Source organism: Hibiscus syriacus, unplaced genomic scaffold (assembly GCF_006381635.1).
Source record: "Hibiscus syriacus cultivar Baekdansim isolate YM2019G1 unplaced genomic scaffold, ASM638163v2 tig00018827_pilon, whole genome shotgun sequence".
In the NCBI taxonomy this organism is placed as follows: domain Eukaryota; kingdom Viridiplantae; phylum Streptophyta; class Magnoliopsida; order Malvales; family Malvaceae; genus Hibiscus; species Hibiscus syriacus.
The window spans coordinates 224,199-238,718 of NW_024062448.1; positions in this window are offsets into that span (position 1 = coordinate 224,199).

Consider the following 14,520-nt stretch of genomic DNA (forward strand, 5'->3'; position numbering starts at 1 on the left):
AAATTGTCTCTATTATTAGAAATTTAAAAATTCAAAAATATATTTAATTCATAATTATGTTATTTCAAATAATTTAAAGAAAATATATTAATATGTATAAAATATTTATTTATTTAGAAATATCAGAAAAGGGCTTCTATGTGCTTTAAGACAGCTCTTTTCTTCGATATTAATAAATAAATAACTAAAAAAAACATTTTTTTAAAAAAAATAATTAATATATATAATTTATAAAAAAACAGGATATTTATTTATTTAAGAATATCAGAAAAGAACTTCTAGGTGCTTTAAGATAGCTCTTTTCTTCGATATTAATAAATAAATATTAAAAATGTAACAATTTTTCATAAAAATGATTTAAATAAATTATAATTTTTATAATATTTAATATAAATATATTTATAAGACTAAGATAATAATAAAATAATAATTAAAGCCATAATTAAAATATAAAAGTGATAACAAAATAATATTGTAATTAAATAATGATCAAAATAAAAGAAATTAAAATTATAAAACTAAATATAAAGTATCAAAAATAAAGATAATAATTTGAAATATTATGAAAGATAATGGTTAATAGTGTAATTTAACCTAATTAATTAATACGGGATTAAAATAAAAAAATACTAAACTATAAGGGACTAAATTTGATATTTACCTAAATATATTATTTAATACTGGTAAGGACTAAAACATAATAAAATAAAATTCAAAAACTGAATTAAAATGTTCAGAAATTAATTTCAGTGACTAAAATGAATAATTATAAAACTTGGATGGCTACGGAAATGGTTTACCCATGATGGAAATTACACGCACACCCCTCCCCCCAAAACGACGTCGTTCGGTAGTTTGCTGTTGTTGTGTTTTGTTATCTGTTTTTCTTCGTTAGTTGCTTCCTCTTTTTTTGTTTTTTCTGTCTCCCTTCTCTTTTTCTTTTTTTTTCTGTCGTCCTCCTCTTCTTTTGTTTTGCAGGATCCGGTGGCTTTTATAGCCACCACCGAGCCATGCTCGGACCGGTCTAGAGGGGGAAGTTCGGTGAGTCACCGAGCTATGTGGTGACTCACCCCAAAGCCGTGACATGTGGGGAGCAGCTGGCCTTCTGGAGACTTCTGGCGAGGGCGGCGGTAGCTGGAACGTCTGGAAGCAACGGCGGCGGCCACGTGGTTGTTCTGGAATCTTGGAGGCGGCTGGGGATCACTGGAAGCAGCGGCTGGGAGCTAGGGTTTTCAAACCCTAGCTGAAACCCTAAATTAGTTTAGGGTTTCCATTTGGGTATGGGTCGGTTCTGGTTGGGCCTGGGATTTGGGCTTGTAAACGGGCTTCCAGTTTTGTAATTATTTATTAAATAATAATAATATATAATATTAATAATAAATAATAAGAATAATAATAATAATAATAATAATAATAATACTAATAATAATAATAATAATAATAAATTTAAATGAAAAAATTGATGTCTACACTTATCCTCCATGAATCAGAGTAAACACCGAATTGTAGAGTCGCCACTAATCTTTTTAATTGGTGAGATTGGTCACCAAAATGTCATATTATTTTAATACAATTCCTAAGAATAATATTAAAATAATACAACTGGGGTCTGCTTAACAGAAAAAATGAGTTCGGGAGTCGGTTACGTATAGAAAAGAATTAGCATTCCCACAACGCCCAAAATTGGTACCGGTGTTTATTAATTAAATATCTTTGCAAAAAACTATAAATTTGTTTTTATTTTTATAAATAAATACAATAATAGGAATATCATTTCACATCAATAATCATTTTAAAATTCCTTGTTAATTAAATAAGAAGATATTTAATAATCTATTGGATGAAATAATATAACATAAATACACATATATAAAATAATGATTAAAAAATAAAAATATCAAAATAATAGGTTATTAATACAAAGGTTACATATTTTATGTACTAAAAATACAAATAATAATATTAAAAATTAAAGATATCATAATATAATGGTTAAATTATAATAAAAGTAATGGCCCTGATTCGAAACATTTTTAAAAACTAGGTACTATTAGTATAAATAATCATAAAAATAATATTTTAAATTAAAATATTAAAACTAAAGGATTAAATTACATAATAATAAAACTAGAGGCTATAATCCAAAATATTATAAGAACTATATATTGCTAATATAATTTAACCATGAATACTAATGTAGGATTAAAATTTAGTACATAAGGGCTAAATATGCAATTTTACTGAAAATATATATACATATAGGTATGGACTAAAAGAAATATAATATAAAATGCGAGAACAAAATTAAAATTTGTAAAAACCTTCTTTTGGTGACCAAAATAGAATTTTACAAAACTTGAGGTACTTCAGACATAGTTTACCCACACCTAAATTATACAAAATCCCCTCTCCCAAAATGAAGCAGTAAAGGATAGGGATATATGACCCAAAATCGGCCCTAAATGAGATTTTATCCTTATTTTCCCATTTTACTTCTCTCTCTAAGGAGAGAGAAGCTATTGGTTCTCTATAATTCCCTCGACTGAGGGATGGCCGACCACCAGTCGGCCACCGTGAACCACTATCCGTCAGTAATTCTAACCACCACCGGCCACCATTCACTGTGGCCGAAAAATTTCAGATTACACCGAATCTAAGCCCCTTTTACCCTAAACCTAAATCTAAGCTTCATTTTGCCTAAACATCTACCAAACTCTGTAGATCTAATGTTAATACCTTCAGCCTTTAGACTTCCCGATGACGTTGAAACTCCGGCGGTTGGGTAAATCTCTCGGTCCTTATTTGTTTGTTTGTTGTGATGGTTGTTTATGTCTCTCTCCATCTTGGTTGGTCTCGTTGTCTCTCATTTATGTGTGTGTTCTTGCTTTCGGCTTTCGTTGCTTGTTGTTGTTCTGGTTGTTTACAGGAACGAGGCTATTTATAGCCCTCGATGATGCTCTGTTTGGACCGGTTAAAGAGGAGAACCACGATGAGTCACTGGCCTATGGCAGTGGCCGTCTTAGGGTTGCAATGTATGCGGCTGTTGTGCATCTTTTGGACTCTTCTGTTAGAGGTGGTGGCGCCGTGGTAACAGATGATTGGAGGCATTGGATTCGGCCATCGAATCATAACCCTAGGGTTTCTTTTAGATGAGTTGTGAATCGTTGGATCTCTCCGGGTCCAATGGTGGAGATTTGCTGGCGGTGGTTGCTAGGGTGAAAACCCTAGCTGATGGAAGATATGAACCCTCCATTTTCATCCTGATCGAACGACCGAGGATGAGTGACAGTGTAGGAGTTGTGTGAGAAACCCTAGCAACCGATTTGGGTTTCTCACGGGCCTGCTAGATATGGGCCTAGCTTGGGCTATTGGGCCTGAATCAATCTGGGCTTGAATCTCTTTGTAATTTGGGCCTTCGGGTCTTTATTTGTAATATTGGGCCCCAAATTAGGTTTGTAATATTATTTAAGAATATTAATAATAATAATATATAATAATAACATATATATAATAATAATAGTATAATATATAATTATACTACTATTATTATGAATAATAATAATAATAATATAATAATAATAAGTAAGACCGGGAGAAAATAACTGTAGACAATATGAATAATCCAAAAATCCAAATTGATTTACAAATTTGGAAAATAACAACAATGAGACAAAATAAAGAGGCTAAATAATAAAAAGGGTCCATACAGGTGATCATTTTGTGAAAAAGCGCTCAAGTTTAAGGGATTAAAACTGAAATAACCCAACACTTAATACATAAAACCTCCTAATGAAACATTTAACCTAAACCTAATCACTCTTAACCCAACTCATTCGTTCTCATCATCTAAGAGCTCTCAAACTTTCTCTTCTACCACCCCTGACAGAGAGCTCCCAAAGCTCTCCAATCTCAATGACCACCACCGCCTGGGCTCCGATAAGGACTCCGTGACCACCTTTTTCCAAACCTAGGGTATTTTTTCTGTATGATTCTCCCCTCTCCTCCTCTTTTTGGCAGTTGTGACTGGGTTTTTATTAAGGGAATTTTCATAGGGTTTTGTATCATTAAATTCTCTTTAAATACCGTGTTTTCTTGTCCAAGCTATAAATGGAAAGGCGACTATATATTGTCAGAATCTTGGGCTTGCTTGCAAGTGAGGTCAATCAGACAGTTGGTAGGTGACGTCAGCAGTTCGTCAGATCCGCGTCAAACTTGCAAGATAAATCTTGCCTTGGTAAGGAAAATTTGTTCCTCATTGTCTTTGTCTTCTGTGTTCCATTGGTCCTAGAAAATTAATTTGTTTCGGAAAATAAATTCTTCCTCAGTCATTTCTGCATCATCATAATCAACAAACAACCTTTCTCATCAGCAGCATCAGTTTAATCAAATAAACTTTGCCTTGGAAAAACTTATCCACCACATGAAAATATGTCCTAAATGCAACTATATGCAGCTAAAATGCTATGTCAATGGCTTTTAGACAATCAATAACTTAAGTAAAAATACCTAAAATATAGTCTTTTTACAGAGTTATCACACTGGCTCCTACAGGATCCAACGAAAGTAACTCACCTTAGCAGCAAGGGTATGGTTTACATTCCTTCACACTTGTTTAATGCCCAAAATGCATTATTATACCATTACAAAAGATTGCATCTTGTTGTTGCATTCCATTCTATTTGGTAGACATATCAATGTTGGCAAAATCATTTGTGACAAAAGTCTACTGGTTATCTATTCTTTCCATCATTAATCATTTCATTGTGCAATGAATTACAAGTGGTTGTAGCTGATTCTAAACAGGTTCTAAAAAATTGGGGTCCTATTACATCCCTTACGTTCAAGAGAATGATACTTCTAGATAAGTTATCTTACGACCACGATGACGAGAAAACAAATCCTACTGCTGGTGTTATCAATGCCTCTGTGTAACCTAGTGGTCCAACCTTACAAGATTTGCAAGGTATCATGTTGTAGCAAAGCAAAAAGGAATTATGTCTATGTTGAGCCACACCTTGTAGAATCAGTCCTAAATGCATCGTGCTCAAGTCTCTTACTGGAGTATGTTTAAGATAGGGACAAAGCTATTCAAAAGGTGTTGCACAAGAACTTTCCAACATTTATTATCATGTTTCCTACATTTTCGAGCCAAGTTTTGGAGCACTTATCCCAACTGCCTATGAGTAAAACTGAAAATAGTTCATCCAACAATGATGACAGATCAAAAAATAATGAGGAAGGTGATGTTGAGAAGACTATTTCTAAAGGGGATGACAACACCGAAGGCACAACTAATGATAAAGAAAATGATGCTAGAGAATCGAGGAGGTCAATATCATGGATGTAGATGATAAGAGTACCAACTAGTAGGAGGAAAAACAAAGCTTGGACAAGGAGGACCAGAGCCATGATAAGGAGTCTCACAAACTCTTTGATTTGAACGATGACAAATAAATTCAAGATGCTTCACCTGAGGGGAGATAGTTATCTGTTACTTCAGCATCAGTTGAATGAAAGGGCTCCAAATTTCACCCAAGCACCGACTTTTCCTTGTTATTTACCTATGAGTTTTCTCCAAACTCTCTCACTAAACACAAGCAAATAATATGATTACTATCTTATTTAAAGACTTTAAGTGAGTAGAAACATGATTATAAACACTTATAAATAGATTAGGAACACTTGTAAGCACTAAAACCAAAATCTCTCACAAATCCCCATTTTGGTCACCATAATCAAACCTTGAAATTTTGTGTTAGAAATGAACCTCTAGGGGAGGATATTATCTTTCTTACCTTAAAAAATTTGTGCTAAGAATGTGGGACAATAAATTTTCACCTTTGGATAATAAACTTGTCCTCTAAGTAATGACACAACTCTATCCAGTTTTTCAGCATCACTACAATGGAATCCATCCAAAATAATCTTAACATCGTTAAGCTAGAGATCAACAGCGACAGGCCCTCATAAGAATCTCCTTTAAATTTAGGAGCTCATAAACTTTTCAATTATTTAGTTATCAATAGTTGAGGAGTTAGAGCAGCAGAAGAGTAAAATCTCATAAGGATTGTATCTAAGGTTTGGAAAAAGGTTCCTTGATCTTGCACCGGTACTCTCTGATGTGCTAGCGCACCACCTTGATCAGAATGAACATGAGGATGATTATTGACCTCGTTGATTCCACTACCCAACTCTTCGTAGACCTTCTGCTCAGTAAGTCTACGAGAACCTTATGTCTCATACATCTAATACATATATTACATCAACTTACGTTAGTAAGGAGTAGCATCAATCATACAAACACCATATCAGTAATAATTACATTCTAGTGGCATGTCTACATTTTTCAATTCAAAATAGACTCGGTTGAGCCTATAATTGGCTAAATCTGGATCTAATGCTAAGAAATGTAATACCTCATTCCGGTATCCATCACCGAATACGAGTGTCAAATGAACTTTATAAAACATTTCTTACCGATGATCTATAAAACTTTAGTCCTTTAAAATCATTAATTTCAAAACAATAAACCATAAACAATGTAATCGCGAAAAAATAAAATTTTCTAACATTTAAATCAAATCCATTTTCAAACAGAAACCCAACAATTTATAAGAATAATATATATTTACTAAAACTACTTAAAATAAAATTCATCTCATTGGCAATTTAAACTAGGTTTACCAAAATGTTAACATGCAAATCATTTTTATAACTAATATAACCATATACTATTCATTAAAAATTACAAAGTAAACTATTACAAACCCATTAAAAACATAGTCATACCAACTAGAAATAAAAAACATCAGAAAGATGCCATTATTGATACTAGGGGTGTAGTCCTTACTAGTATATGCCAAAATACTCCCTACTCCAGTTGATACCCTTTACCTACATGTGAAAATCATCACACTCTAAGTATACACTTAGTGAGACATTTTCTATAACTTTAAAATAAAACATGTCAGTATATAAAGAATATCACCTATATCCTAGCACATAAAATGTCATATGATACAATATAATAATATAAAACTGATTGATGTCAAAGTCACTTTCTTACAAGTATAATATGAAAATCAACAGTGCAAATATAAAACATTTAATGTCAATTCAAAGTATTTGATGAACGATTTACTTTCAAACAAATCATTCAAACATGCATGTTCAATCTCATTTCAAATAATATCCCAAATTAAATAGATGATAATGTAAGATATGCTAGTCAGACGAGTATAAATATGTACTTTTAGTGTCAAACAGATATACAGATACTGTAAAACAAAGTATTAATGTACCAATAATCAGAAATACCATAAAACCAATATGACATTACTATGTATTGTATTCCCAATAGCACAAAATTACCAAACTCACATTATTGTGTACTTAATTCAACTGCGTACAATAGTACCAAAATCACATTATTATGTACATGATGCAACTGCTAATATTCCACCTCTAAGGCATACCAATTATACCAATGATTCTCAATGTACATACAATAGGCATTTTCATCAAAATCACATATCATTCATTTATCAAAGACATCCATAAATATGAATATATCAAAATATAATATAATAGTGAAGTAACAAGTTCATACCTGAAATCATTCATATTCCATTTAACAAAATATTATGAAAATATCATAGTATAAATCAAATAATTTCCATTTCCAAAATGTTGAATTTTTTCTTATCGCAATCCTTCCTTATATCATATATAATAGTATAATATAAGAATGCACTCACTTGGTGTACTTCACAAGCAAACCTTAATTAGCGATAAGCCCTACTCCTTCATTTTCTCCTTAGCTTTCAACTTGCTTTGATCTCTATTTTGATCAGATCGACATATACATCATTTACAAAACACATACAATTTAAAGTACATGTTAGTACCTTACCATACATAGGCACATAACAAGAAAGAATTTTCTAAAAATTTCTTTCAAAATTCATCCCAATATGTCAATAATTTTCAAAATGGTCCCTTGTCATTTAACCTTAAATTCAAGCTTCCATTAACTCATTTAAACATTTTACATCAATTTTACATCAATTTCCTCATCATACTTACTATTTCTACACATGTCAAATTAGTCCCTTAACCTTTTCATACTTCCAAATTAAACCAAACAACATTCTAAAGCTTGTACAATCATCAATTGATCATGTCAAACCCTAAAACAACATTGCATAATTTTTCATAATAGTTGAATATTATGAACTAACTCATACATTATCTCCAACTTGATTCAAGCATGAATTCTTCATCTGAACATCATAACTAAGCATTATAAATTATTCCAACATCAAAAACCAAATCAAACTTCACAGTTCATGAAAACCCTAACTATCCAAATTCTTTATGTACTATTTCTAATGGTTTTTCATCATCTTTCAAGCATGGAAATGAGTCGACATCTACTGCATCATAATCAAGCTTTATAATATCAAAACCTAGCATCCCCTTTATATATCCTAAATAATAACTTAGGATTTTAAGCATGAAAACAAGAACTAATAGTACCAAATGATAGACAATTTCATGTAGATCAATTTTGTATTTCGTGTTTTCATCAAAATTCCTAACACAATGGCTTGAAAAAGAAAAAGAAAATATTTTCTAGTTACCTTGGAGACTCATGACACAAAGGGGAAAAAGATGAAAAAATTCATGAATTTTCTAATTCTTTAATTAAGGTCAGTTGTTTTTTAATAAAATGAATTTAATATTCATTTTATTACAAAATGACCACTTTACCCTTAAAATTCAATGCCCATAATCTTTCCACATGTCAAAATCTTCATCCAAGGGATCTATTTAACCTAAAGAGATAATAGATATCAACTTTGCCCTTGACAAATCTCAAAATTACAATCTTGTCATTTTCATCCAGCGGCTTAGATTTAACACGGAAAATCAACTTAAATTGAATGATACATATTAAATATCACCATTTAAGGCATGAAAATCACATTACTAACCTTTCCTTACTATCTAACAAAATATCCTAAATATTCGATTCAATTTGATATAATTATCCAAAGTTTTCTCGAACTTTAGCACTTTATATAATTCAACACAAATTTCGTATAAAAAATTCGAGTAGCACGAAAACATCATTCTTGGGGGTTAAACTATCCATTTATGAGACTAAAATACATATTATTAAAAAATTACCATTTAGTCCTTAAATTTTTTTCTAAGTTTATACTTTAGTTACCAAATTTTCAATTTATTCACTTTGGTCACTAGCCAAAATTTTGGTGTATTACTGATTCTACATCATTAATTTCAAAAATAAAATAAGTTACGAAATCTAGACCAAAAGTAGTATCTACCCTTTGTCTTTTACTTCTTTGAGGGTCAAATTCTATCTCTAGAGTATCCTAAAAAAGAACAGAAGAAGTAGAGGCATGATTTTCTAAATCTAGGTTTCTTTATAGGAAATGTATCTTCAAAGAAAAAATCGTCCCTAGGTTCACAACTAGAGAAGTCATGCATATACATGAATCTATATGTGGAATTGTTTGTAGCATACCCGATAAACACTGCATCGACAATTTTGGGAACGGTGGTGAACTTCTTAAAGTCAGGCAAAACAACTTTGGCCAGACACCCCCACACTTTTAGGTATTACAAATTCGGTGTATAACCTTTGAAAAACTCGTATGGGGTGCGAGGCACTTGATTTAAAATGTGATGCATAGATAGAATAGTTTACTTACATATTATTAGATAACCTAAAACTTAATAACAAGGAGTTCATTATTTTTTAAAAGTTTTGTTCTTCCTCTTATCTACGCCATTTTGTTGACAAAAATAGGTAGCATAAGTCTCATGAATTATGTCATTCTTCTAACACAACTTTTTAAGAAAATTAGACCCATATGCACCACCTATATTTGAACTAAGTCATTTTATTCTCTTATCCAATTGATTCTCAACTTATGACTTGCAAATAAGAAAAAGGTTTTCAGTTTCATCTTTATTTCTAATGAGATAGACATTTGAATATCTAGAAAAGTCATCTACAATGGTAATACAATAATTTTTACCACCCTTACTCTTAGAGTTTCTAAAGTCTGCTAGATCAGTGGGAATAAGTTCTAGCAGTTCAATTTTTCTCTTAGAAATAATTTTAAAGAAAGGTCTAGTATGCTTGGTTTCTATACAAATTTCACCTTTGTTAAAGTTATTTTTGTTTAAATTATGAAGCAGATTCATTTTAATGAGTTTCTTCAGTGAATGGAAGTTCACATTTCCTAATATGTCATATATAAAAAATTTCAACAGTATAAGTGGAAGTGATGGTTTTACTACTTCCATTAAAATGGGTTTCAATTAAATAAACCCCTACTCAAATAATATTTCCCTACATAATCATCATTACGGGAATTATCGAATTCCAAAACTAGTTTAATGTTTGCCTTATTTAGTAACCTACCGGTAATCATATTTTTAGGTAGGGTAGTTACGTATAGAACAATACTCAACGATAAAGTTTTATCAGAAGTCAGTTTTAGTAAAACCTTCTCTTTGTTTTGTATTTTAGAGCTACTAGAATTCCCCATATGCATTTTTCCATATTTCTCCATATTCTCAAACTCAGTGAACAACTCTCATTTGTTGTAGAAATGTTTGGAAACATCATACTAACTCTAGAAACCACCGCTGCTATGACTTTGCCAATATTCTAAGTAACATTAAGTCATGGTTTGTTCTCATTCTAGTTGTCTGATAATTGTTGGCATTGGTAAAATTTATGGTTCAGCTCGTTGACAAACATAGTAGTTGAAGGGATTTGGTTGAGCCTTGTCCTTCAATGGCTTCTTGAAGTTAACAGCTTTCTGAGCTTTCACCTTTTTAGCCAAGTTGTCTCTTGGATTTTTCAAACTTGGACCTTAAGGCAGACCTAGATTCAACCAAATTAATCTTAAAATACAAGTTATTAGAGGAATTCATATTATCCTTAATTCTGTTGGCTTCTTATATCTTCATATGGCTAACTAGTACCTTAATTTTGAAGACCCTTTTATTGTGCTTTAGAAAGTTATGGTAGTTGCATCAGGACTTCGGCAGCTTCTCGATGAGGACATTTGCTTACATAACTTTTCACATCTTAATACTATTGGCTAGGATGTTTGAGACTAGATTCTCGCAATCGTGGACCTGATTCATGATTAGCTTATCGTTGGATATTTGGAACTTTAGTCACTCATCTACCAAATACTTATTTATGCCAGCATCATCAACTTTGTACTTATTCTCTAGTGTTTCCCATATGCTCTTTGTATTTTTCTATTTGAGAAATATGTCAAACAATTTATTAACATATGACTTAAGACAAAACTGTGAACTGTCTTATTATCCTTCTCTTATTTCTCAAAGGACACATGAGCATAGACAAGAGTGGAGGCAGCTACAGGCTAAAGTACTTCACTTGTTGGAGGAGGAGGATAAGTTATCGTTGAGGTGGCGACTTAAGCAACACAAAGTCCAGATCATGTTGCTCGAAGAAGATGATAATACATTGGTACCACCTCTGATAATTGATCCTATCAAGTGCATCAAGCTTTGGTAGGTCAGGTACAAGCTTCGACACGCGATTCGACATTTTGTAGTAATGTAGTTCGTTTCTAAATTGTAGGAAAAATAGAAACTGCAAAATCAATTTGTTAGCACTGATTGGAAATTTATAAAAATAAATGAATAGTATAAAATAAAATATCGTGTCATAATAATAACCACTTCCTTAGAAACAAATTTTCCTCCATGTGTGTAATTGATACACTAGGCGATCGTCCCTTGAGGTTACCACGATCTCTTCGCAAATTTGCCTCCATGTGTGTAAAATGAAATATTAACAGTTGTTATATTACAGAAGATTAATTTCAGATTTTATTTCAGTTAACATAATACCAGTAATTAACAAATAATTCCAACAAATAAACAAAACAATTTTAATATTTGTTTTGCCTATAAATATAATTCTAAAAATCTCATTTCAGTTTTACAAGAAATAATTTCAAATAAATTCTTCCATATTTTTTCCTAAAAGATAAAACACATGCAGACCGCAACCATGACAACTAGTCAAGCTGACCGAACAACAACAATGCACACATACATGGGAATTGTTTCACCACATTCACTATAGAATGGAAAGAGAACCCTTTAAATACATTCTCAAAGGCATTTTCCTTCTCAATGTGGGATATGTGCCTTAACTCCCTTGAGCACTACCAACAATCTAGTTGCATGGAAACTTATTAATAAGAAATAACAATGATAAATTGGGCTTTCAAATATCTTCATACAATCTGATCAGGGGTGTCCAAACGGTTAATTAGATCACAGATCGAATCAAATTTTTATTAAATGAATTAATCAAAATTTTCTTCTTTAGTCGTTAACTATACTAAGCTTTCTTTTTAAAAGTATTAGCAGAACTGAACAAAGTTTGATTAATTCGATCATCGAACGAATTAACATAATTTTTATTTTTTTTTTAATTATATTAATTTGATTTTAATAGATGTATTTTTTATTTGGATTAAAAATTAATTAGGTCTTGATAATTAATGGGTTTAGTGTGGTTAAAAAATAATTTGGTCTTAATTCTTAATGAGTTTGAGATTAAAATATGTATTTAATATATTTAATATTTAATATTTTCTATTTATTCAATTAATTAATTGATTTTGAACCAAATTAATAGTAAACAAATTTATCATTTCTCAACCGAACTAATTCGGTAATCGATCGAATTAACTGAACTAATTTGATTCAGTCAGTTTATTCATTTGAAACCGAGAAATGAACATCTTTAACACTGACTATAAGATACTAACATTTTCAAGTTAGGTTTTGGGTTCACCTTGGGTGGTTTGGCTTTTTTATTTTCACAAAGAAATTACGGAGCTGTTTGTTTGGCTCTGAATGGAATCATTCAGCGCTGAATGCTGAACCTTTTAGCATTCAGCGTGTTTGTTTCTTGCCTCTGAATGATTCAGTGCTGACTGATTCAACAAAACAGTGATGACTGATTCAGCAAAACAGTGCTAAATGATTCAGCATCAAAGTTCATTCTGAATGATTTAGAGCCATTATCAAACAGCATGTCACATTCAGAGCTAATTCAAACAGAGCCTCTGAATCATTCAGTATTTGAATCATTCAGCGCTTAATCATTCTGAAGTAAACAAACAACCAAGTTGAATTGAGTTTGAATAGTTACGTTAATTATTTTAATTCAGATCTAATTTTTAGGTTATATTTGACTTGTAGCATAAGAATAAACTTATTTTTAGTTATACAATATTATCATTGTTTTTTTTTCGTATAGTTCCTTGAACTATGATTTTTCACTTCGCAATTAAGAAATATGATCAAAAGTAACTATTATTGTTCAATTGCAATTGAACAAACCAAGTCACTATTAAAGGGATGATTGTTATATTTAGAAATCTTGAGTTCAAGCATTAGGATTGTCACGGTGTTTCAGTATTCATTATAAAATAATTGAGAGTCTTTAAAACAGATACTATAACTTATAATCATCTTAGATTAATAAAATAAAGAAAAAATAACTTCAGTGACCGAAAATGCCTTATAATATACGATTTTAACCAACTTTTTTTGGATTTGAAAAAATGACCAACAAATTCGCAACGCGAACTCCAATTTCGCAACTCAGTTTCCAAATTCGCAACGCGAATTTGTAAAACGCAACGCGAATTCGTAATTCAGAACACAGAAGTCAAATTCGAAAAGCGCGTTTATTTTCGCAACGCGAATTTTATTTTCAAATTCGAAACACAATTTTTATTTCGTAACACAAATGTAAACAGTATTTTCACAACGCGAAAGTCAAATTCGCGTTGCGATTTTCGCGTTTCGAATTTGACTTTCGCATTGTGAATTTGACTTTCGCATTGCGAATTTGACTTTCGCAACAATCGCAACAAAACATATGATAAGTGATAACAACTGAACAGATCATAGCAATGTTCAAACTCAAGTTACTAATGAATGTCTAACTGAAATGTATGCATTCACACATAAAATACACATAATACAACGTTTGCATTTAAAAATCACCTAAGTTAATAAGTCCCAAAAGGTGAAGCCGGTTGTGATTGGGATTTTGATTTTGATAGCGATTTTGATTTTGATTTCCTTTTGCTTGGCACCATATGAGATTTGGATTTTGATGAGGATCCATATTTTGGTAGAGGAAAAGATGATTGTGATGGCACTGGTGATCCACAGATCAACCTTGTATGACCACTTTCCTTACACCGACTACATGTCGATATCCTCTTCTCTTCACCCTTAGACAATATATGATCGTGATTTTTTTATCGGCCAGGTAGCCTGCTGTCCATGACTGGCGGCAAAACTATTTGTAAGTCATCTGGTATGTCCCACTCGGAATGATGTGGAATAGGGTAGACAATCTCGACATAAGTCTGTCGATATACTTTTGTAGTGTAGCAATCCATA